The sequence below is a fragment of the Macaca thibetana genome, chromosome 4 (assembly GCF_024542745.1).
Source record: "Macaca thibetana thibetana isolate TM-01 chromosome 4, ASM2454274v1, whole genome shotgun sequence".
Lineage (NCBI taxonomy): Eukaryota > Metazoa > Chordata > Mammalia > Primates > Cercopithecidae > Macaca > Macaca thibetana.
In genome coordinates this window covers 70,328,485-70,351,819 of record NC_065581.1, presented here as the reverse complement: position 1 = coordinate 70,351,819, position 23,335 = coordinate 70,328,485, and the positions used below count along the sequence as shown (strand labels likewise).

General features: G+C 39.4%; 1 protein-coding gene and 1 pseudogene across 4 annotated transcripts in view; both read right to left on the bottom strand.

Annotated features, from left to right (window-relative positions):
- KCNQ5 (potassium voltage-gated channel subfamily Q member 5) overlaps positions 1–23,335 on the bottom strand; it is a 567,929-nt gene that overhangs the window by 202,905 nt on the left and 341,689 nt on the right. The window lies entirely within an intron of this gene.
- On the bottom strand, positions 4,343–8,557 carry LOC126952123 (lysine-rich nucleolar protein 1-like; annotated as a pseudogene).

The window sequence follows — 23,335 nt, the reverse complement described above, 5'->3', positions numbered from 1 at the left end:
ACTGTCATTTATATTTTGTTTCTGAGGAAATTCATTTTGATCTAGATCTTTTATCCAAAACTTTTTATTTGGAAGGCACTGATTATTGTAAGACAAAAAGAAGGAAATTTATGAAAAATTTAAATATTACCAGCTCAAAGGACTCTATGTTTACTCAAGAAAACTATCATCAGCATTTCTTGTGGGTTAATTAAGAATCAATTTGTCAGATTTAATTTGACAAAAAGCTTGACTTGGGAATCTCATGGGTGCTTGTATAACAGATGATGTCCAGCTTCCAGAACTAGTGCATCGAGCACAGATTCATTTAGAAAGAATGAAAATGATGTGAAAATAAAACATTCAGAAAAGCTCTGCTGAATGAACCATAGCAAGTTACCCCATTGTCATGCACACAAATGCACAATCCCCAGGCACTCACAAACAATTGTGAATGATGCAATGAAGAAAGGAGAAATGGAACTGAGGTTTCAAGTAGACATCTCCCTGAACTTAGCGTGATACAACAGGCAAATCAACAGAGTAGGCTTTGCTGATTGAAGCAACCACACGTTTCCACCTAGAAGGTGCTCTCTGCAAGCATTTTGGCAGACTATAAGCATTCCATGGCATAATGGCCCATGTAAGTTAGTTATACTTATTAAGAAAGTTTTGAGGGAGGGGAGATCTTAAATTTTTTTTTTTTTTGGTTTTTGAGATGGAGTCTCACTCTGTCGCCCAGACTGGAGTGCAGTGGCATGATCTCGGCTCACTGCAAGCTCCGCCTCCCGGGTTCATGCCATTCTCCTGCCTCAGCCTCCCGAGTAGCTGGGACTACAGGCGCCCGCCACCACACCCGGCTAATTTTTTGTATTTTTAGTAAAGATGGGGTTTCACCGTGTTAGCCAGGATGGTCTCGATCTCCTGACCTTGTGATCTGCCTGCCTCGGCCTCCCAAAGTGCTGGGATTACAGGCGTGAGCCACTGCGCTTGGCCCTTAAATGTTTTAAATGGAATGGAACCATGGGATTAAAATAAAAGATGCTAACAGGAAGAAGATATAGAATATTTTAAGAAAACAATTCTTCAGAAATAACTTCCAAAGGAAATTCAACCCTGCTTCTGACTTTTCATAAATTTTAAAGTACTGCTTTGATGAAGTATGCTCTTCAGTGCATTTGACAGGGGACCTTGAGAGCGTTTCATGAATTATGATGACTGCAGTGTACATGCTGACATTAGAGACTATAGCTGACCCAGCACAGCACTTTGCCTGGAAGACAGGCCACCTAATGAAATCAAAACTTCATCAACAGAGAGAAGTACTAGAGTCATTTATTTCTTCCGGCATCCTAAATTTACCTTTCTTTCTAAACTTGGTACTTTGCAAAATATCCTTTATGCATAATGTTTCCACAAGAGAAGTGCATTTGGCACCTGAGATCTACTCAGAGCACACCCCAGCTTCCATTGCAAAGCAATAAAAATTAAATATGACATTTTTGGTATCTTTAGTGGTGACTTGGAATACTTGATTAGAACACTGCACGATTCTGCTTTTAAAGTGCAATGAACCTTAAATATTAACAAAGACCCTAATCAATAAATACTATCACTGAAATCTGTGAAGTTTTTTTTTTTTTGAGACAGAGTCTTGCTCTGTCACCCAGGCTGGAGTGCAGTGGTGCCATCTCCACTCACTGCAAGCTCCGCCCCTGGGTTCACGCCATTCTCCTGCCTCAGCCTCCCCAGTAGCTGGGACTACAGGCGCCCCCCAATACGCCTGGCTAATTTTTTTTATTTTGTTTTGTTTTGTTTTATATTTTTAGTAGAGACAGGGTTTCTCCACGTTAGCCAAGATGGTCTCGATCTCCTGACCTTGTGATCCGCCTGCCTCCTCCTCCCAAAGTGCTGGGATTACAGGCGTGAGCCCCCTTGCCCGGCCTGTGAAGTTTTAAAAATAGTGTCATCAGCAAACAGTTTTTAAAGAATGAAATGTTGCATTTTACATGTGGGTTGTTAAAAGGAAATTGGAGGATATGGGAAAGCATGGTTTCTGCTTGCTTAGTGTTTCTTTAGAGGACTATGGCTAATGTAAGCAAGCTAGGAGATGGCAACAGAACCCATAAACAGTTCAAGAGATTTCCCTCAGAGCAGTCAGTGGATTCTGCGTAGACAGAGATGGAGCATGCCTTCTCACCCCAGGATCAGAGAATTCCTGTGGCCAGAAGGATTTCTGATTCAGTCTCCCTTTGAGGACAGGGATTATTTTTGAAACATCACTGATAGACACTTGTGCAGTCTCTCTCTAAACCCCTCCAGCAATCGGGCCCCTCCCATCATTTTACGGCGGCATAGCCCTGTTGCAGACAGCTCTACTGTTGGAAAATGATTTTCTCCTGAGTTCGTTCTCCTTGTCTGGGACCTTTACTCGTTGGTCAGATTCTGGACCACAGAGGACATGTGCGCCTTCCTCCCTAAGAGAGTTCTTCAGATGTTTGAGGCTGGTTTTATCATGACTTCCCTGTTGGTCTTCAGATTCAATATACCAAGCCCAGTTTGCTGTCTACTTTACATACGAAATTATGTCCTGATGTGTCATTCTCCTTGTCACTGTTCTTTACCTTTGCCAGTTTGTTACTGTATCCCTCAAAGTGGGACTCAGACTCATTCTCATTCTTCAGTGTAAGCAAAAGAATTGGCATTTAATCACCAACAGTAAATATCTGCATTTTCCATTCTTGCGGGGGAATACAGATTTAAACTTGATACTGCCCAGCTACAGCAAAAGTTTGGTTTCAAAAAAGACTGTCTCAAGGATATGCAATCACTTATTTTCTTATACTTTTCTTACCACACCACGGGGCCTGGAGCAAAGCTGACCACTGGCAATCTGTGTACTTGGACCCTACTACTTTGGTCCCTAAAGGAATTACTTTCACTAAACTGTATTGGATTTTCTGCTATTTCCTTAAGAAGGAGTAAAAAACATTTAAGCAGCTTACTGTACTTTAAGAATTTCTCCGTATTTCACATTGTATTTGCTCAGTGAGGCATCCTGTGAGAAATTTCTCTCAGGATTTTACTGCAAGAAAAATCTATTAACATGTTGCTTCTGGCAAAGAGGATGAAGTTTTAGGTTTTGGAGACTGTGATCTTTTAGCATATTTGTTTCCTTGCCAGGAGGCTCAAAGGTGAATTTGGGACCCACATTACAAATAGTAATAGTGTCTCAGATCATTCTGGCATACATTTTTACGGGTTAACTTCATTCCCAATTTCTTTGCACTGTTCTATCATTATCTTACTTTCGCTGTATTATATCAATCACAAATATTTACATTGTACCAGGAACTGGGAACTCAGGCATAGTCCGCATCCTAACCAGGACTTTCAGTTAAATGGGAAGACAAACCTTTGCTTATTTTCATCCACTTACACTACATATATTATGTAAGCAGCCACAGATGTTTTCTGCACGTTACAAGGTATTCAGGATATATTTGACCAAATAACAAAAGCCATAAAGATGCGTTTTTGTGTATTACTACTCTTTCTTTGAAATGGGAGTATTCAAATCTAAAGCTGCATTCTTTTTAAAGAACTAAATGACACCATTGATTCAGATTGAACTTAAATGAAAATGAGTAGATTTTGCTCACTTGGATTTCTGGAAAGCCTTTATATTTGTTACATTTACATATTACTATGGTAATCTTGATTCTTTTATTCCTAGCATGAACTACCCACTCCCTAAACAAGGACCTCCTAATGTCCTACCCTTATCTTTCAGATTTCTTTACAAACACCATGTCTTGACTTTGGAGCCCCCCCCATCAGGAACCTCTTCTCCCAAGACTATTATCATCCTACCTGAATTTCTCTTTCTTTCCCTCAAAGATATTATAAAGCACTTATCAGTACTTTGCTGAAATCGAGACATTATCTACTCTATTCTCCTGATGTAGCAATCTGGTTAACCTATCAAAATAAGAAATAAGCATTATGTAATGTAATTTTTTTGCTCTTAATGAATTTATGTTATTTTCTAGTAATGATGGTTGTTCTTTCCTTTTTTTTTGAGAGAGAGTTTCGCTCTTGTTGTCTAGGCTGGAGTGCAATAGTGCGATCTCAGCTCACTGCAACCTCCGCCTCCCAGGTTCAAGCGATTCTCCTGCCTCAGCTTCCCAAGTAGTTGGGACTCCAGGCGTGTACCACCATGACTGGCTAATTTTGTATTTTTAGTAGAGATGGGGCTTCACCGTGTTGGTCAGGCTGGTCTTGAACTCCTGACCTGAAGTGATCCACCCGCCTCGGCCTCCCAAAGTGCTGGGATTACAAGCATGAGTCACTGGGCCTGGCCCTCAAGTTTATTATAAATCATTTGCTTAATATTCTGTCTAGAATATTTCTAGGAATTCTTATTGAGCTTATCAATATACAAAGCCCAGGGCCTCCTATTTTACTCCTTTTTGACACTCAGGATATTTTTTCTCTCTCTGGTCATTTGTCATTCATTACATTTTTTCAAGATTTATTAAAATTTATCATACCCCTGAACCTAAAGTAAAAGCTAAAATATGATGAGAAATTATTAATGAAAGTTCTTCAGTTTCATCTTCGAATACTTTGATGCCTTATGATACAAATCTAGATGCAAAAATATGAACTCATTAATAGTCAACAATTTTCCAATCTCATATTTTCATTGTTTCTCTTAATCATATTTTAAAAAATCCCTTTTAGTGTAAAAAAAGAAAATCATGCTTTTTTTCCCCCAAGTTTTATTTTAGATAGAGGGGGTACATGTACAGATTTATTACATGGGTATATTACACTCTTGTAGTCATCACAGTACCCAGTAGGTAGTTTTTTGAACCATGCCCCTCTCCTTCCCCTTCCCTTTAGTAGTCAGCAGTGTCTGTTATTTTCATGTTTATGACCATGGGTACTCAACATTTAGCATCCACGTATAAGTGAGAACATCCGGTATTTGTTTTTTTTGTTCCTATACTAATTTGCTTAGGACTTTGGCCTCCTGTTTCATCCATGCTGGGACAAAGGACATGATTTCATTCTTTTGTTTGTTTGTTTGTTTTTAGTGGTTGGGTGATCCCAGGGAATTTTATTACTTTATCCCAGAATCTCAGTTGCCTCATCTATAAGTTGGGGATAATAATGGCACCCATTTCATAATTATGAAGATTAAATACATTAAGGAAAACACTAGTATGTGCCTAGCACCTGCTAAACACTCAACAAAGGTCATCTGTACACACTGATGTCTCAAACAGGGACGGAATGTTTAACACAGAAAACAGGAGGTTTTAGCCACTCACTTGTTCTCCTGGCTCCCAAAACATAAGCTGCCTCTCCCCAATTCATCCAAGCCCATCAAGATAGTTGTCCTTGTCCTTAGTCTCCACAGGTGTTCAGTGTGAGCCAACTGCCAGATGGCTTTCATCAGCACAACTGAATAACCCATTTATGCCTAGTGTTCCATTATTGGAACGCTAAGTTTATGGGAGTTATTTATATCCTACTGCTCAAGGTCATTACCAAGATCTGATTTTTCATACAAAAAATTTGTAACCTCCAGCATAAATGGGATAATCAAAGCAATTGTGGCAGTTTTGAGGGGACAAAACTCTAGAGTTTAATCTTCCAGCTTGACTAACTTGGAAGCGTTCCTGTGAATATAAAAGATCTTGTTGGGGGCGGTGGAGAAGTCGAGATTGGCTCCGCGGCTGTACTTCCAGCTCAAGGCCGGGTCATAGTCCTGCTGCAGGTTCTGCTGCAGGTTCTGCTGCAGGCTGTCGGCCGCCTTCTTGCTGAGGGCCTTGTTGGGCCTTGCAATCGTGCTGGGGAGTGTGGAGAGGGGTGGCGGCTGAACGAAGGGGACAGGTTTTTGAAGCCACCCGTAAGTTTGAGAAACTTCAGTTTCTGTTCCTCGTTCTCAAAATCAGCAGTATCCCACTGGCCAAACTGGGTTCCCCTCCACTTCCTGGTTTCAGAAGCTTCCATTTTGCCTGACTCGCGATGGATCTCTCCTTGCAAGGCCTTTCGCCTCACCTGGTCTATGTGCGCCTCGTCCATGTTGCCTTTCTTTTCCAACACCACCTCTAAGTCCGTGTCTGTTTCCTCCTTCCAAGGATCTCTTGCTACTCCACTCTCTTTCCTCTTCTTCTTTTTCTTCCTTTTCAGAGCTGGCTCCTCAATGATTGGCTGCTCTACCTTCTTGGACTTCATCGTTTTCTTTGCGGGGGCCTTAGGGCCATTTCCTATGGGGGTGGATGTATTCCGGATCCTCAACTTTGGCTTCTTTTTACTTCCTTTCCTAGGGCTGCTCTCCATGGACCTGGAAGGCTTGGAGTGGCCTGGGAGGGCGACTCCCTCCTGGTGGATTTTTTTTTCTTCTTCTTCACCTTCCCACTGTGTTCCCTGGGGCTCTTCTGCTTCCCTTATCTGCCCCAAGGTTGCCTGTTCCTCACCCTTCTTCCCCACTGAACAGGTGTTGGCAGCATCACCAGCCTTGCAGAATCAAGGATCCTGGACTGAGGGGTCCTGGGCCCCCTTTGTTTCCTTCTTGTGGTTTCCTCTTCACCCTGTCTGAGGTCTGGGGAGGTTTTCATGCCAGAGGCATGGAACATGGCTGGAGGTGACTTCTTTTTCTTTTCCCCACAGAGGAACTCCAAGCGACCAAGCACCTGCTTCCTGGGGCTGGGTGACTTCTCTGGCCGTCTGGCACGCAGCGTGTCAGGTTCTACGTGCTCCTCGCAAAGGGTGCTGACACCCTTCTTTTTCTTCTTTTCTTCACTAGAGACATCTCAGGTACCTTCCCATGGACCACACTTTTAGAGGGGGATGTGGCTTTTATAGGAGAAACATTGGCAAAGTAATCATCATTGTTTAAAATTGAGTATTGAGTCTCTGGTTCTTTGACCACTTTCTTCTTTCTCTCTCTGGGAGCCCAGGGCCCAGGTCTACTTTGTGTGTCTTGGTGATCATTCCGATGGGCCAAACTTCCCCACCTCCACGTGAGAGCCTGCTCCCCTGTGACCCCAATTTCATTGTTTTTTATGGCTGTGTAGTATTCCATGGTATATGTGTTCCACATTTTCTTTCTTTCTTTCTTTTTTCTTTTGAGATGGAGTCTCACACTGTCACCTGGGCTGGAGTGCAATGGTGCGATCTTGGCTCACTGCAACCTCTGCCTGCCAGATTCAACTGATTATCCTGCCTCAGCCTCCTGCTAGGATTACAGGTGCCCATCATCAGGCCCAGCTAATATTTTGTATTTTTAGTAGAGATGGGGTTTCACCACATTGGCCAGGCTGGTCTCGAACTCCTGATCTCGTGATTCAACTGCCTTGGCCTCCCAGAGTGCTGGGATTACAGGCATGAGCCACTGTACCTGGCCTCCACGTTTTCTTTATCTGATCCACCATTGATGGGCAGCTAGTTGACTCCATATTTTTGCTGTTGTGAATAGTGTAGCAATGAACATAGGAGTACATGTGTCTTTTTGGTGTAATGATCAATTTTCCTTTGGGTATATACCCAGTAATGGTATTGCTGGGTCAAATGGTAGCTCTCTGTTTTAAGTTCTTTAAGAAATCTCTAAACTGCTTTCTGTAGTAGCTAAACTAATTTAGCTTCCCACTGATAGTATATAAGTGGTCCCTTTTCTCCACAGCCTCACCAGCATCTGTTGTTTTCTGACTTTTTAATGCTAGCTGTTCTGACTAGTGTGAGATGAAATATCATTGTGGTTTTCATTTGTATTTTGTGGTGGAAAATCAGGCTTTTTGATGGAAAATTAAGAATAGGTTAGGATTTTAATAGCTCTGATCTCTTGGTGTTAATGTAACAATACTGACCACCAACAAGTAGGATTATTTCTTCTCTATTCCTGTAATTTTAAAAAGTCCTTTTTGGGGACAGGGGAATGTTGTGGTTTATCTGGCTTTCAGCTCATTTGAAATTACTCTTGATGACTGTGGTTTTTTAAATTGTTAAAAATATGCTGTTAGTTACATGTCTTCCATTTTCTCAATATTTAAAAACACAGAGTAAAAAATCTGAGTTCTTTGGAGAATTGCTGTGTGAACAAGATTGGTTTATTCCTATGTTCTTTCTGGCTTCTGTTTTTTTTGGTGCATGTGTCACAACATATTGCTCTGTTGCCCACACTGGTGTACAGTGGCCAGATCATATGGCTCACTGCAGCCTTGAACATCTGGGCTCATGCAATCCTCCTGCTTCAGCCTCCCAAGTATCTAGGACCACAGGCACATGCCACCATGCCCGGTTATTTAGACAAACATTTTTGTAGCAACAGAGTCTCACTGTGTTGCCCAGGCTGGTCTAACTATTGATCTAATGTGATCTTCCTGCATTGGCCTCCCAAAGTGCTGGTATTACGGGTGTGAGCCACTGTGCTTGACTTCTTGCTCTTCTTACAGGCCTTCTCTGGGGCTTCACATTTCTTGTTTTTACTGTTATTAAAAAAAATTGTTGGGATTGGTTCCAAGATGGACAGATAGCAACAGCTCTGGTCTGCAGCTCCCAGTGTGATCAACACAGAAGATGGGTGATTTCTGCATTTCCAACTGAGGTACCTGGTTCATCTCATTGGGACCGGTTGGACAGTGGGTGCAACCCATGGAGGGCGAGCTGAAGCAGGACAGGGCATCGCTTCACCCAGGAAGCACAAGGGGTTGGGAGATTTCCATTTACTAGCCAAGGGAAGCCATGACAGACTGTACCTGGAAAATCAGGACACTGCCTCCCAAATACTGGGCTTTTCCAATGGTCTTAGCAAATGGCACACCAGGAGAGTATATCCCGTGCCTGGCTTGGTGGGTCCCACACCCATGGAGCCTTGCTCACTGCTAGCGCAGCAGTCCGAGATCAAACTGTGAGGCGGCAGCCTGGCTCGGGGAGGGGCATCCACCATTGCTGAGGCTTGAGTAGGTAAACAAAGTGGCCAGGAAGCTCAAACTGGGTGAAGCCCACTGCAGCTCAACAAGGCCTGCCTGCCTCTGTAGACTCAACCTCTGGGAGCAGGACATTGCTGAACAAAGGCAACAGAAACCTCTGCAGACTTAAACGTCCCTGTCTGATGACTCTGAAGAGAGCAGTGGTTCTCCCAGCATGGTGTCTGAGATCTGAGAATGGACACACTTGCCTCCTCAAGTGGGTCCCTCACCCCCATGTAGCCTAACTGGGAAACACTTCCCAGTAGGGGCCGACTGACACCTCATACAGCCAGATGTCCCTCTGGGATGAAGCTTCCAGAGGAAGGATCAGGCAGCAATATTTACTATTCTGCAATATTGCTGTTCTGCAGCCTCTGCTGGTGATACCCAGGAAAACAGGGTCTGAAGTGGACCTCTAGCAAAATCCAATAGACCTGCAGCTGAGGGACCTGACTGTTAGAAGGAAAACTAAAAAACAGAAAGGAATAGCATCAACATCAACAAAAAGGACATCCATACCAAAACCCCATCTGTAGATCACCATCATCAAAGACCAAAAGTAGATAAAACCACAAAGGTGGAGAGAAACCAGAGCAGAAAAGCTGAAAATTCTAAAAAGCAGAGCACCTCTTCTCCTCCAAAGGATTGCAGCTCCTCACCAGCAATGGAACAAAGCTGGATGGAGATGACTTTGACGAGTTGGCAGAAGTAGGCTTCAGAAGGTCAGTAATAACAGACTTCTCTGAGCTAAAGGAAGATGTTCAAACCCATGGCAAGGAAGCTAAAAACCTTGAAAAAAGATTAGACAAATGGCTAACTAGAATAAACAGTGTAGAGAAGACCTTAAATGACCTGATGAAGCTGAAAACCTTGGCATGAGAACTACGGGAGGTATGCACAAGCTTCAACAGCCTGTTTGATCAAGTGGAAGAAAGGGTATCAGTGATTGAAGATCAAATTTAATGAAATGAAGTGAGAAGAGAAGTTTAGAGAAAAAAGAGTAAAAAGAAATGAACAAAGCCTCCAAGAAATGTGGGACTATGTGAAAAGACAAATCCACATTTGATTGGTGTACCTGAAAGTGACAGGGAGAATGGAACCAAGTTGGAAAACACTCTTCAGGATATTATCCAGGAGAACTTCCCCAACCTAGCAAGACAGGCCAACATTCAAATTCAGGAAATACAGAGAATACCACAAAGATATTCCTTGAGAAGAACAACCCCAAGACACATAATGTCAGATTCACCAAGGTTAAAATGAAGGAAAAAATATTAAGGGAAGTCAGAGAGAAAGGTCGGGTTACCCACAAAGGGAAGCCCATCAGACTAACAGCGGATCTCTCGGCAGAAACTCTACAAGCCAGGAGAGAGTGGGGCAGATATTCAACATTCTTAAAGAAAATAATTTTCAACCCAGAATTTCATATCCAGCCAAACTAAGCTTCATAAGTGAAGGAGAAATAAAATCCTTTACAGATAAGCAAATACTGAGAGATTTTGTCACCATCAGGCCTGCCTTACAAGAGACCCTGAAGGAAGCACTAAACATGGAAAGGAACAACCAACCGGTAACAGCCACTGAAAAAACATGTCAAATTGTAAAGACCATTGATGCTAGGAAGAAACTGCAGCAACTAATGGGCAAAATAACCAACTAACATCATAATGACAGGATCAAATTCACACATAACAATATTAACCTTAAATGTAAATGGGCTAAATGCCCCAGTTAAAACACACAGACTGGCAAATTGGATAAAGAGTCAAGACCCATCAGTGTGTTGTATTCAGGAGACCCATCTCAGGTGCAGAGACACACATAGGCTCAAAATAAAGGGATGGAGGAAGATCTACCAAGCAAATGGAAAGCAGAAAAAATAAAGCCAGGGTTGCATTCCTAGTCTCTGATAAAACAGACTTTAAACCATCAAAGATCAAAAGAGACAAAGAAGGCCATTACATAACGGTAAAGGGATCAATTCAACAAGAAGAGCTAATTATCCTAAATATATATGCACCCAATACAGGAACACCCAGATTCATAAAGCAAGTCCTTAGAGACCTACAAAGAGACTTAGACTCCCACACAATAATAATGGGAGACTTTAACACCCCACTGTCAATATTAGACAGATCGATAAGACAGAAGGTTAACAAGAATATCCAGGACTTGAACTCAGCTCTGCACCAAGCAGACCTAATGGACATCTACAGAACTCTCCACCCCAAATCAACAGAATATACATTCTTCTCAGCACCACATCACGCTTATTACAAAATTGACCACATAGTTGGAAGTAAAGCACTCCTCAGCAAATGTAAAAGAACAGAAATTATAACAAACTGTCTCTCAGACCACAGTGTGATCAAATTAGAACTCAGGATTAAGAAACTCACTCAAAACCACACAAGTATGTGGAAACTGAACAACCTGCTCCTGAATGACTACTGGGTAAATAATGAAATGAAGGCAGAAATAAAGATGTTCTTTGAAACCAGTCAGAACAAAGACACAATAAGAATCTCTGGGACACATTTAAAGCAGTGTGTAGAGGGAAATTTATAGCACTAAGTGCCCACAAGAGAAAGCAGGAAAGATCTAAAATCGACACCTTAACATCACAATTAAAAGAACTAGATAAGCAAGAGCTAACAAATTCAAAATCTAGCAGAAGGCAAGGAATAACTAAGATCAGAGCAGAACTGAAAGAGATAGAGACACAAAAAACCCTTCAAAAAATCAATGAATCCAGGAACTGGTTTTTTGAAAAGATCAACAAAATTGATAGACCACTAGCAAGATTAATAAAGAAGGGAGAAGAATCAAATAGATGCAATAAAAAATGATAAGGGGGACGTCACCACTGATCTCACAGAAATACAAACTACAATCAGAGAATGCTATAAACACCTCTCCACAAATAAACTAGAAAATCTAGAAGAAATGGATAAATTCCTGGACATATATACCCACCCAAGACTAAACCAGGAAGAAGTTGAATCCCTGAATAGACCGATAACAGGCTGTGAAATTGAGGCAATAATTAATAGCCTACCAACCAAAAAAAGTCCAGGACCAGATGGATTCACAGCCAAATTCTACCAGAGGTACAAGGAGGAGCAGGTACCATTCCTTTTGAAACTATTCCAATCAATAGAAAAAGAAAAAACACCACATGTTCTCACTCATAGGTGGGAATAGAACAATGAGAACACTTGGACACAGGAAGGGGAACATCACACAGTGGGGTCTGTTGTGGGGTCGGGGGATGGGGGAGGGATAGCATTAGGAGAAATGCCTAATGTAAATGACAGTTAATGGATGCAGCAAACCAACATGGCACATGTATACATATGTAACAAACCTGCACGTTGTACACATGTACCCTAGAACTTAAAGTATAATAATAAAAATAATTGTATTCCTAACTTTTGTGTTTCTTTATCTATGTACTTATTCTGTACACTTACTTCAGTCTGGGTTTTTTAAAAGGATCACAACTGCCTTGAGAAGAGGCCTTGGAATGGGAAAGTCCAGACTCTTCTTAATTGTTGCCTCATCACTGAGTCCCTATCAGAAGTCTGAGTTTCTTGAAGACACTCACTCAGTGTGGAAAGAACCAAATAGATATTGGCCTGTCAAAACAAATAAAAAGTCTCTACTTTTTGATGGCAGTTGAAAAGGATGTTTTTCATCCTGGTAGATGGGAGATGCAGTTCATGGCTGAATGGAATCGCTGGGAATGATCTTGCTGAATGGAATATCTACAGTTTAGAAATCTATCACAGTCAGGTTCTTGCTTTTGCAAACTGTTTCTGTTTCTTTTCCAGGAAAAATAACTGTGATTAAAAACCAGTGTATATCATTCAGGAATAATGAATTCAAAACTGGAAACAAAAACAGCCTTTTTGACTGTTAGATATTCAATGTGTGCAACAGGAGAGCATTTATTTGATATTTTATATTCTTGTTAACTCTGTTATATTTTCCTCTGAGCAAACAGCACCATTTGGAATTACAGCTTGGTTTATTTTGGTATCCTCTACTAAGATGTACCCTCCATGAGAGCAGAAAACTTTTGTCTCTTATTTACTACTTTATTTCCAGTATCAAGAATAGGTACTGGTACTAATCAATTCATTCATGCATTCAACATGTAGTATTCAGGGGCTACTATGTGCCAGGCAGTGTTCTAGGTGCTGAAGGTATAATAGTGAATAAATAGACAAAAATCCCTGCCCTTACAGAACTTACATTATAGCAGGAAAGATGGGCCATAAACAACGTTTTATTAAATAAAATGCATACTGTATTTGAAAGTGATAACTGCTAAGGAGACAAAAACAGCAGAGAAAGAGAATAGGATGCAGAAGCGGGGAGAGTTGAACTTATGGACAGAGTGGTCATGGAAGGTCTCTCTCACTGAAGAGGTGACATTTACTGAATTTGTAAGTGAAATTCCCAAATCCCTAAAGTCATCAAGCCAAAGCAATGGTGCATTTGGACTTCAGCCTGCATAGGCCTTCCGGCCCCTGCTTTCTATGAAACTGCTTTTATTATGCCAATTCCTTGTTTTAAAACTTATGGTTCCTTTACCTTGCTATCACACCCAAACTCATTCATCTGGCTTTTAAGATCCTCACTAGAACATTAATTCTTCCATTTCTCCAGAGTAGACCTTCTAGGCAGGTCCGCCTGGTTTCTGTTTCCTGCACAATATCATGCTGTAACATAATAACGTGATATAATAATGAAACTTGATGCTTCTGCGTGCTACTTCCCCTGCCACAGTCTGCAAGTCAGATGTCAGCTGATCCCCAAGCTCATACTCTTTGTGTCCCAGGTACATGGCCTCCTTTCCACATCCTCACTACCTCTCCTCTAGCATTGTTTTAAGAATAAAATGAGATAGCCTCAAAATGAGAATCTGTATTTTAACATAATAAATAAATAAATAAATACCAAATAGAGTTAAAAATCCCAATTGACAAATAATTGCTACATAATTTTACAAGTTTTCGCTAACATGGATAACAATTATGATAATGAATTATGTTGGTTTTTTATATAAAATCCCTGCTTAAAATGCAAAACACTTATAAATGTAAAACATGAAACAATACCCAGCAAAATTTAAGGTGTTCAAGTAATCAGGCTTGGTCTAAGCAAACCCATTTGAAGAATGAACGTAAGAGTTGGGTTTGAATGTGTACAGAGAAGTGCTCAAGGTTCACTAGTCATGGAAACTTCTTGACATACAGACGTCTGCATTCAGCCTCTTGTTACTCCAGTTCCTGGGAAACTATTTGAAGCTGCCTAAATAAATGGGTAATATTGTGAAGCTTCTTGGCTGCAGTCAGTACATGGGAATGAGTCTCAGTTAAATTGACCAGGCAGGGATTCCAAGTCATCATTAAAATGACCACTAATGACTCTGCTGACCTGGCTACCATGCTAATGAATTCACAGTGTGCCCATCCACAACCGAGAAAAGGGCTGCCTTAGAGGAAGTGCTAATTATAGCCGTGAATGAAATAAAAGTTATTTGTAAGGGTGAGGAAGAGACATTTGTAAAATCTATGTGAGTGTTCCTTTTAAAGTTATCTTCTCAAGAGATTAATGTCAATGCTGACACTGGGGAAAATAATCCAATGTAATAGTTGTGATAATATGAATCTATGTGGATTAAATTTTCCATGCTTTGTTTGGAAGGCTCTGTTTATGCAAGAAAGTGAGCTATGACAAAGGTTGAAAACACATTAAAAGATGTTTGACAACAGTTGTCTGGCCGGAATCATTTTTCCATAAAAAGGCTGTAAATTTATTAGGCAAATAATAACTTAATCACTGCAATTTTCTATGACTATATGATAATAACCATTATATTATCTGAAAATGAAAAATAGAAACTCTGGAGTACATTTATTTAAATATGATTATTGGGAACTAAAGTAAGAAAGGATAAAAATAAGCTTAAACTTATTTTTCCCTAGAAACAAAAAGCTATTTTTTTTGTTAACCATGGGTAATGCAGCATAAAAATCTATTTCAAAGTACTATATTTACTAATAAAAATCAATTATGAATTTTGGTTACTTTCAACTGATTAGACCTATGTAATTCACTTGTTTTAAAAAACCTGGAAAGGCTTTCTGAGCGCATTTACATTTCATGGAAAATCTCAGTGCAGCTCTTTGTTACACATATATACAAGAGGACCCATCACTTCTTGTGTGAGAGAATGTTTTAAAGCAATCACAAAATAAGAATTTGCAACCAAACTGAGCCAGGTTATGCTATAGGGCCTATGGAGTGGGGAATTGCTACTGATTTTCTCCACTCGATTTGGCCTACAGAAATAAAGTAGTGAAGTGACTAAAACAGCAGAAAACAAAATCTTCTTGAGTAAAGTACTCTTGGCAGTAGACTTTATGATGTGGTACAACATCAGGAAAAAATAAACCCAGCAGACAGATGGTCTCCAGAGAGTAATAACCATAAACTCTGAAACTACTACACATGAAAGTACCTGCCCAAGGAATAGAGAAGATAGATGTTTCGCTAGGGATTGACCTACAATGGCACTTGTTGCTCTTGGTGACCAGAGCTAAAAGAAAGCTGAAAGCCAGCATCAGTGTGTGAAGTCACTGGAGTATTTTATAGATCAGAAAAGTTGGCAAGCGATGGACACTAGACAACACAAACTTCCTCTCTCCAAAAATATATTCACAGTTAGCTTTAAAGCTGTAGTCACTCCTCTGGGGTCTGGTAAGTAAAGAAAAAAGGTATATTTTTTCTTGCTGCTGCTATATATAGATAAGCATCAAGCTTTTTTTTTTTTTTTTTGTGACCAAAACAATTGAAGTTGATGATTTTATGTAGATAGAAACATATTAGGATGATAAAAAGAAAGACAAAAATGTGGCTTTACCTAACATAATATTTTATTCTTCACTGAAAGTTCTAGAGATGTTTACTTAAATTTTGTTATTACTGTTTTAGGTGCATAGTTGAAACTAAAACATATTAAATGGCATTGGGAGATGTAAAGTAGAAAGTGTTAGGGTTGGGAGTGGTGGTTCACGCCTATAATCCCAGCACTTTGGGAAGCCTAGGCGAGTGGATTGCCTGAGCTCAGGAGTTTGAGAACAGCCTGGGCAACGCAGTGAAACCCTGTCTCTACTAAAATACAAAAAATTAGCTGGGTGTGCCATGCACCTGTAGTCCCAGATACTCAGGAGGCTGAGGCAGGAGAATTGCTTGAACCCAGGAGGCCGAGGTTTCAGTGAGCCTAGATCATGCCATTGCACTCCAGCCTGGATGACAGAGAAAGACTCCATTTAAAAAAAAAAAAAAAAAAAGTAGAAAGTGTTATTAGCATAGATAGTTTGCCCTAAATTTTCAGTTTTCATGGGCACCTGTCCTATTTTTTAAAAGAGAAACATAACTCAGTTTTCTAATTAGTAAGCTGACAGGGATGCACTAAATAAACATGTCCCATATTCAGTTGTTTTAGGATACTCTGATGTCAATGCTTCTATTTAGAGGGTAGTGGGAGGAGGGCTATGCTGTCAAAGAGTCAGAAATGGCTTCCGATTCCTGGGCCCTTGAAAATGCACGAGGCTGGCAGGGTTCCAGAAGTATCACCTGCACAATCCAGAAAAAAATGCGTTATTTTCCACTTCTTGCCATAAGAGAGTCTAGACTTTCTTTCTTTCTTTCTTTTTTTTTTTTTTTTTTTGTGCCACTAGTTATTGCCATCTGTAGGAGAGGAAGGGAAGAGAGAAAGATTTGTAGCAGGGGTGGACAAACTTTTTCTGTAAAGGACCAGATAGTAAATATTTTAGATTTTGTGAGCCATGTGGTCTCTCTAGCAGCTACTCAGCACTGCAGTTGTAGTGCAAAAGCAGCTATAAACTGTAAATGAATAGGTGTAATTATGTTCTAATAAAACTTCATTTACAAAAACAAGTGGAAAGCTGGATTTGGTCCACAGGTTGCTAACCCTTGGTTTAGAGTATTACGAAGGGCTAGAATGTGATTTCTCCTCTCATCTGGCAAGATAATGTTAATTCTCCCTCAGCAAGGTTTTCAGCGTATGTCTCCTCCTACTCAAGTCCTCATGATAAAGGGCCCATCATAAATGTACTTTTATGTCAGAACTTATTGTGAATTTAAAGGTTATCATTCAAAAATAAATTTAAAACGTGGGAAAAATTTTTGTACACTATTGAATGTTTTTGTCTCTTTAAATACAAAAATAACCAAAGGAAAAATAGAGGCAGATAGAGATGTTACATATTTCATAATTTCTTTGGCAGAACCAAGTTCCCAATATCAATCTGCAAGTGACAGAAAAACTGTTTCTGTTCTTCACTATTCCATTTTTGTCATTTATATTAGATAAAATGAGCATCAGTCGATCAGAAGAGTATTTGATCTTTGTCTTCCCCGTTTAATGTTGCTTGGTGGAAAACCGTAATTCAAAGAAAAGCAACAGAAAATTAACCAGGTACTATTACCCATAATGGGTGTCAGACAACTTTTACATCACTGTAAAATTCTAAGTGCTTGAAAAGTTTTCCAGAGCATTTCTTTTTTTTGCCACGAAGCTTTGGGAAACAAAGCAATTTAATGTTCTTGAAGTTCAAAATTATTTTCCATAATAATTCAGCCTTTCAAAGGATTTCTACAAAATCTTTTCCCTCCAGTAAAAGAAAAATTCAAAATGCTTGACAAAAAAATCCATGGCATCTTTAAAAAACTATTGTTGGCCCATATTTTTCTTTTGAGTGACTTAGGTTTTTTTAGAGAAGTTTTAGGTTCACAGTAAATTCAGAGGAAGATGCAAAGATTTCCCATGACTCCCAAATCTTGAAATTTTCTTTTTACTAATGGTAAAACATTTATAGGTGTATCAATGTGATATGACTATGACAACCCTATAAACTATAACCAATAAATTATTAATTGAGGGCCATTCATTACAGAAAGTGGGACTCATTTTTCAACCCATTTGGGACATCAGTGAATGTGGTTATGGTTTTCCTCTGTTAGCCAAAGTGTTTCCTTTTCAGTTTGATTTAGTGAACCAGGGAGATTTGGTAGAACTGTCATTGAATTACACATTAGAAGGCCTAGAGTTTAGTTTAGTTTCACTGCTTCCTAGGTTGGAACTGTTGGACAAATCTCTGATCTACTGTTAGCTTCAATTTCTTCACTGGTAAAATGAAGTCTAGTACATGCTGTGTGTAGATAGGATTCGATTATGTAGGTGATGAAATAAAAATGTTATACAAACACACTGTATTCTTATGAGAGGATTATAGTGCCCTTGAGATTAGGCCTTTATTTTACTTCTTTTAATTTAATGGAAGAAAAATTTATTGAACACCTACTAGACACTTGTGTTAACCTCCAGGCACTTATACAAAGAAGCAGCTCTTAAAAAGCAAACTAACACAGGAGCTGAAAATCAAACACTACATGTTCTCACTCATAAGTGGGAGTTGAACACTGAGAACACATGAACACAGAGAGGGGAACGGCACCTATCAAGGCTTGTTGAGGGGTGGAGGGTGAGGGGAGCAAACTTAGGGGATGGGTCAATAGATGCAGCAAACCACCATGGCACACGGATACCTATGTAACAAAACAGCGTGTTCTGCACATGTATTCTCTTTGTTTTTCAGAAGAAATAAAGAAAAAAAAAAGCAGCTCAATGATTGTTGACTTGTATTGGTTAATTGCTATATTTAAGGCAAGTAAATATTCATCTATTCACCAGTAAATAGATAATGCAAGTCTTTACAAGACTATTTCCATATTAGATTTCTGAAGGATGATTCTGAAAACCGGCTTTCTGGCATGGCAGATTGCCTTCAGATTGACAGCAGTTTGCAGAGGTAGGAGCCGTGGCACTTGTTGGTTGGGGTTAGAGAATTTCTTTACCAGTAGCTAGAAAGGCAATACAGTCTTTGACACCATCAAGAAGCCATAACAAGAGATTGTCCCTGTTTCTACTTGAAAATGTCTGCCACAGAATTCACTAGATCATATTTAGTACCTCTTATAAAGTCAAATTCTTCTCAACTGGTAATTAGCTTTGGTACTACTGAAACTGCATATAGAAAATTATTGCAATTTTCTATTTATAGATTATTGTATCAGTATTGAATACTTGTGCATATGTAATACACACATGGAAGTAATGAAACTATTGGTCAGCCATATCAAGGTTTAGATACTTAATCCACTGAAGCTGGTAGTTATTTTGATCTGTAATCATAGTGAGGGGCAAGGAAGAATAAACTATAGGAATCAAAATAGTAATAAGCATGTTTGAATTATGTGGGAGTAGTTTCTTTTTTGTCTTTTACTGTATTTTTAGAGATGGAGTCTTTCTCTGTCATCAAGCTAGAGTGCGGTGGTGTGATTACAGCTCACTGCAGCCTTGAACTCCTGGGCTCAAGAGATCCTCTCACCTCAGCCTTTGGCATAACTGGAACTTCTAGTGCACACCACCATGCCCTGCTAATTTATTTTATTTTTTTAGAGATAGGGTCTTTCTATGTTGCCCAAGCTGGTCTCAAACTCCTGGCCCCAAGGAATCCTCCCACCTCAGCCTCCTGAGTGATTTGGATTAAAGGGATGAGCCACCTGCACCCAATGGGAATATTTTCTTGATAGCATTTGTGCTGGAGCCAGTCTTCTATGCAGGCCTTAGGACTCCTGCCAACAGGTTCAGAAGTTAACATCAGATAATCAGACATTATTATCCAGACAGTCCTCTTAAGTACCTGAATTGCTGGGAGTGTTTAGATACTCCCAGACAACATCAACAGTAACAGAAATAGGGATAGGTAATAGGGAAAGAGCAGCAATAGTTGACTAATTCTATATACATGATACTGAACTCAACACAGGGATTTTCTTTGACCTTTAAGGAATGATGTTTGAGAATTTGTTGACCAAGAAATGGATTAGCATATAGGGACTGCTATAAGTAAACAATCTGTCCAGTCATATCTAGGTGAAAAATGACAGAATAGAATAATATAAAAGTAGAGGAGGCAAGATGAAGGGAATTCTGATATAAGCTGGGAATGTTACAAGAGTGAAAATACCATCCCAACACAATTGGCAAACTCTACCTAAGGGAGGAGGTGTCACTAACTAATGACTGAGGCAAATCATTAGGTTCAACCATATGAAATTGCCATTATTGTAGGTCAGACACAACTGAATTTCAGCAAGTTTACCTGGCCCAACCTTACATGTTACACCTGTATTGTGCTTAGACGTTGCTATGTATATATGTGTATACATTTATATATACCCAACACAAAGTTCATGCATATCTTCTTTCAAGATTCAACAAATCTTAAGACGAGGGAAAGCTGACAATAATATTTATTATAACACAGCTCCTTTGTCTACAGGGTTATCAGTTCAATTACTTTCAAATTTGGTTGTAAACATATCTTGTGTTTGGGCATAAGTAACTTCTTAATTATTAAGTAATACCTGAATTTACCACTTTTAAAATAAATATACTTAAAAAAATAAATACACTGAAATTGAGGAGCAACCAAACAGTTCTTACAGAAGCCAAACTGTACTTAGGAAACTCAAGTTGGCTATTTTCAGCTTATTCCTCAACTCCTTAGTTTCAGGTATAAAGTCATCACATACCAATTGGATGACTAGTCCAAAGGGAAGCTTAGTAAGAGATCACATTGTTTATTCTCATCCCTGAAGTCAGCCACACTTGAGAGACGAATAAACAACAGGTGCTGCCCAAGATTACAATGTAGGTTGACTTCGATGCTTCAATTATTTTTGGCCAAGATATTATATTTGTACATCTCTATGTTTGTAAATATTGCATATATGTATATATGGATAATTGTGGAAGTAAGGGCTATATACATCACTGGTTAATCTGATAAATAAACTTAGTTATTTTTAGGAAACTGTCTCCAGATTATAAGAATAAGCCACATTTATTGTAAAAACAAGTACATAAACAATATAGAAATGTATAACTTAGAAAGTCAAAATCCCCAGTAATCATTGTCTACACCTTTGCCTTCCTCTTTCAAATAACCAGTATCATCAATTTGGGGGATATAATCTGAGCTCCCCCTCCTCATCACAATGTTCTGTTTTTTTTCCCCACTTATTTCTTTAAAAGTCTAACCTCCTTTGAGATTCTGTTCTTCACCTACCTAGATCATAATGATATTTCTCTTCTCTACACTTTCAGCACTTTGAGTTTGCATTTTAATAATAAAATGTCTTATATGGTTCTCTAATTCAGTATTTCCCAGATTGTTTTCCATAGAACATCACTATCCCAAGAGATTTTTATAGATCTGTCTCAAGAAAAAGTTGCTCTGTCAAACACATTTAGGGAGTTCTGGGTTCAATGACAATAACTGGATTTCTTTGTTGCAGAACTTCTGAGACACTGTGTGTGTGTGTTTGTGTGTGTGTAAGTTTCTATTCACATTTTATATAAATGAAAACATATCTTTGTCACATATATCAGATGTCCAATTTTGAGACTTGGTTGTGTTGGGGTCCCTAAGGAGAAGTGGCCCTGCAAAAGAGGAAGAGACAGTGAGGGTCAAGAAGGAAGGTCAGGGCAAGGCGGGGAGAATCCAAAGAACATGGTATCCTGAAATCCAAAAGAGTTTTCAGAAGGAGAAAATGGGTCAGGTGCAGTGGCTTATGCCTGTAACGTCACCACATTGGGAGGCCAAGGTGGGAGGATCTTTTGAGGCCAGAAGTGAGACCTGCCTGGACAACATAGTGAGACCCTACTGAGACACCTTTAACTTCTTAGGTGTGAATGGTGAAGTTCCAGGGGAAGATTTTAGTATGCCACATTTCTAAAATTTGCATCCAGAAACATCATCCTATTCACCTTATTGATATCTTAAGTGACTTTAATGGTTTTTAGAACCTTGTGTGAAAAACTCTACATTCTTGAGAGTAGCGACTTTGTTCTTCATTCCTTTTTGAGACCCTTGTAATGCATAGCATAGATCTGAAAACATCAAAACACTCAACAAATATCTGTTGATTGTATCATATGGTTGAAGGAAATAAAAAGAAAACAATGAAAAATATATTGAAAGATAACTAATATATGCCCAAACTTTTCACCATACATTTTCCTCATTGATTTATTTATCTTGAATTAAATAAAGGGATTTTTTTGTCTTTAAGAGGTACATCTTAAAATTACATAATGCCATTATATTTCACTATACTGATCAAAAGTCATTGCATAAGAGGGGTGTGCAGACTGATTATCAAATCACTGTAAGAACATGAAAAATTTACTGACTAAAATTTTTATAGTGCAAGAAATGTGTTTCTATCCTAAAGAGGGTCATAAAATGGGAGAATAAAACCCTAAGAGTCTTATCATTAAATTTATGGAAGTTCATTTCCTATGTATGAGGAGAGTCTAATGGAAAACTTTATAACCATGGACCTTCTCCTTTGTCACGACTGAAGGGATCCAATGCTAAAATTCTGTTCCATGTAACAAAAAGTACAGTAGAAGAATATATTGTATCTTGAGTATACCCTTGTCCTTCTATATCTTCTTCTGACTTCTATAAGATATATTTTAAAAACTCAGTCCACATTCCTTAATTCCTCCAACTCCCTCCAGAAACAACAGGTCTTCAAGGTGTAATTGGGTAACTTTTATTGAAATCAGCTGTTGGTAGTCCCTGTCCACCACCTGTGCCAGTTATTGAGTCACAGAGGAAGTGCTGGGTTTCCAAACACAGTCTGTATGGAGTAAATTCTTGAAGCATTTGGCCCTATCTCACAATGCCTCTCACTGCCCCGCTCATGATCCAGCCATAGATTTTAAGTTGAACCAGTGTTTCTGTTTCCATAATGGAAGTTAAGTTTTAGCATACATATTTGAGGGTCACCACAAATTTAAGACGATACCTTTTAAAATGTCGCTTTTCTTTTCTTTTTTCCTTCCTTCCTTCCTTCCTTCCTTCCTTCCTTCCTTCCTTCCTTCCTTCCTTCCTTCCTTCCTTCCTTCCTTCCTCTCTCTCTCTCTCTCTCTCTCTTTCTCTCTCTTTCTCTCTCTCTCTTTCTCTCTCTCTTTCTTCCTTTCTTCCTTTTTGAGATGGAGTTTCACTCTTGTCACCAAGGCTGGAGTGCAGTGATGTGATGTCACCTCACTGCAACCTCTGCCTCCCGGGTTCAAGAGATTCTCCTTCCTCAGCCTCCTGAATAGCTGGGATTATAGGCGCCTGCCACCATGCCCAACTATTTTTTTTTTTGTATTTTTAATAGAGACACCGTATCACCATATTGGCCAGGGTGGTCTC